Below are 3225 nucleotides of genomic sequence, written 5' to 3'. Positions count from 1 at the left end.
TCTAATAACTGCAGTCTGGGTTCTGTACAAGCTGTAAATAACCTTTCGCATCATGGATTTTATCCCTGCTACCTTCGGAGCTTCAAACAGTTAATCCAGTCAACAATTCATACGCTCTCCGTAACTCTACAAACGCTATAAACGTAGGTTCGCCTTCCTTTATCTTATCTTCCCAGAGGGAACGTAATCAAGCTTAAAAGTAGTGTGGATGCTGGCGGGGGACAATATCCTGATCACGGACGTTGTTTCACGTCATTTTTGCGTCTGTTGAAACAATGGAACGAAGGAGTTATCTCGTATCGATGTTAATCGGAGGAGCAATTTTATATTCGTTTGAGCCTAACGCGATAGACATTCCCACTGTTGACTGTGCACGCTGATGTTTTCACAGCGTAAGAACTCATCCATCAAATTTCGGGAGTGCAACCGCTGAAACTTTGTTTCTTATTTTTTTTAGCATTCCCTCCACGTACTTTGCGGCCTTCTTCAGAATGAGCCAACTGAATCTACAGTACGCTACAGTACTTACTCAGTCGTTTTAAACCACAGAAGACACATGCGCAAGAGTCGTTCATCGGCGGCAAACAGAATACATTAACGGAATCTGTGGCTACGAGGACCATTCATGTTGGGATAACCATTATCATTTTCAGCTGCACTGTAGCGACATCATTGCGGGTGTATTAAAGAAAGCGCCGGACTCCATGATTTGTTTACGCTGAAACCTCTATCTTTGTTAGCTGAATTCTTTTCCAAGCTAATTTCAAGTAAGTTGTTTCACCGCCGACTCCCAAAAGGATGAAGTCGACGCTAGATTTTTCGACAGATTCGTACCACATAGTGACCGCTATCGATGAAGTGCTCTACCACAGCCGATTAATTGGGCTGTAAGAGTCGGGTGTACCAGAGGTGCTCCTTCCGAACCACTGGACCATAACAATCTGTGCTTTGCCAAAGTCGCTTTTGTCTGTTGACCTGCTAACTTATGAAATTACAATTAAATCAATACCATTAGCTGCTGACAGGCGTTGATATACTTCAACGGAGAAAGTTCAAAATGTGTGCCCCGACCGGGACTCGAACCCGGGATCTCCTGCTTACATGGCAGACGCTCTATCCATCTGAGCCACCGAGGGCACAGAGGATAGTGCGATTGCAGGGACTTATCGCCGGCACGCTCCCCGTGAGACCCACATTCTCAGCTTATAGTCCACACACTACATTTATAGTGCCCCTGCCATTATACCCATTACTCACGACAGACAATCCATCGAGCCCCGTAAGAGTTCAGGCAATTCGTGTGCATCCGCACTGAAGAAGGTCCTCAGCCGGCTAGCCTTCGACGATATGAAGAAGGCATCTGTTCTTTCGGACATGTCCGAAAGAACAGATGTCATCTTCATATTGCTAATTTACGGCCTGTGTCTTCGCTAGAATGATTCCCCATTCGTCTCTTCACCGCTTATACACTTTCCCCAACGCTTCACGTACCCGCGATGGCACCAAGCAACGTTCAGTCTCGCGGTGGGCAGTGGTCGTAACATTTTGGCTTATCAGTGTGTGTGTGTGTGTGTGTGTGTGTGTGTGTGTGTGTGTGTGTGTGTGTGTGCGTGTGTCGTCGTTCTACATGATCTTTCCACTTGTTCTTGTACTTCATGATTTTATCTTAATAATAACGAGGCATGTGTGTGGGATGGGGCCTGTCAGTGATCCGGCGCCCACCCAAATCCTGCTGACTCGTGACTGGGTCCTTTCTGTTGCAGGCTCGCGTTCCGGAGTCAAGCTGGCGTCCTCGGGCGGTAACGCGGCCGCGCCCTCACCCCCGGTGCTGTGGAGCTCCCGCAGAAAGCCAGGTGAGTCCAGTCTAAAAATAGCAGCATTTACACCCGCGTTAGCCGTCCGCAGGGACACCCTTCGTGGCCTCAAAATAGATTAATCGACAACAGAGGCGTTTCATCCATACAGCACATGCACACCTAGTACCTTCCTCGCGCTGTCACCGGCTCCAGCAAATTTTTCGGGGAGATTTTAAGCAGTTTAGAACTGAAAACACTAATGCAGGATTATCTGCACAGAGTCGTGTAGCGCTGGAAAAAACTGTGTCCACTTTCAGATGTTCGAAGAATACATTTATCCTAATTCTACTTCATTAAACCACATTCTACTTACTTCAGATTGGAACGATATTATTATTCACATATTATTAACTTCCTCCAAAATTGTCGACAGTGCCTGTTTTCTTAACAGTGGTAAGGGAATTTGCCTAAAGGTCATTTGTTGATATACCTTCGCAGCAAACGTTAAATTGACATAAGAATTCGTTTGAATTAAGATTAGTGATAATGCAGCTCAGGTAGCTGTGTTCTTGTGATCCTGCTTTGTCTGTCATGTGCCATTACACTCCGCTCGTCTATCAAGACGTTCTAAGGGAACTTTTATAACATGACATGATACTATGTCTCGAACTTAAGATCTGATGATGGTGATACCTAAACGTGTTATGAGAAATGAAAAATAAAGAAAATATATTTTCTGCCGATCAAGACAAAAAATGGCTCTGAGAACTATGAGACTTAAGATCTGAGGTCATCAGTCCCCTAGACTTAGAACTACTTAAACCTAACTAACCTAAGGACATCACAGACATCCATGCCCGAGGCAGGATTCGAACCTGCGACCATAGCAGCAGCGCGGTTCCAGACTGAAGCGCCTAGAACCGCTCGGCCACATCGGCCGGTCTCGATCAAGACAAGCGTATTCCTCAGTGCTAAATGCGGTCGCAGGCCCCATGAGAACTTCTTGGCTACTGCGCTGGTTAAGAGTTTTCTCACTGTTGTCCAAAACGAAGCCAAAGGTGAAATCTCTTTTTTGTAGTGGTTAATCTTATCAACTTTAAAAATTCTGCTGAGTTCTGTGTGGAGCGTGTCATCTTCTTAACAAGTATGACAATTACTTTGATAATTAGTTAAACATCATCCATGGCTAGAATTGACTATTATGCAGGCTATATACTATATCACCACCGCCGTAGTTGGCAGCCGCTTTCCTCCTATAATTGATCGAATCCACGAACTCTTTGATTTCTCGGCCGCTTCTTGGTTAAAGTATACCCTGCATAGCAAAATGGGGCTCTCGAGAACCTGTGCCGAAGCAGCTGTGATGCACCACAGGTTATAGATGAAGGGGGTGAACAACAGCAGCGGAAAGTATATGGGCGAATAGACG

The 3225-nt window shown here is 45.6% G+C and overlaps 1 non-coding gene across 1 annotated transcript; it reads right to left on the bottom strand.

Annotated features, from left to right (window-relative positions):
- Positions 1-1062: 1062 nt before the first annotated feature.
- Positions 1063-1137, bottom strand: Trnat-ugu (transfer RNA threonine (anticodon UGU)). Its single transcript has one exon. It is a non-coding gene; the product is annotated as a tRNA-Thr (tRNA).
- Positions 1138-3225: the final 2088 nt, after the last annotated feature.

This window comes from Schistocerca serialis, chromosome 2 (assembly GCF_023864345.2).
Source record: "Schistocerca serialis cubense isolate TAMUIC-IGC-003099 chromosome 2, iqSchSeri2.2, whole genome shotgun sequence".
Classification (NCBI taxonomy): domain Eukaryota; kingdom Metazoa; phylum Arthropoda; class Insecta; order Orthoptera; family Acrididae; genus Schistocerca; species Schistocerca serialis.
Note: the sequence above shows the minus strand (reverse complement) of the source record. Positions and strands in the feature narration are given on the sequence as shown.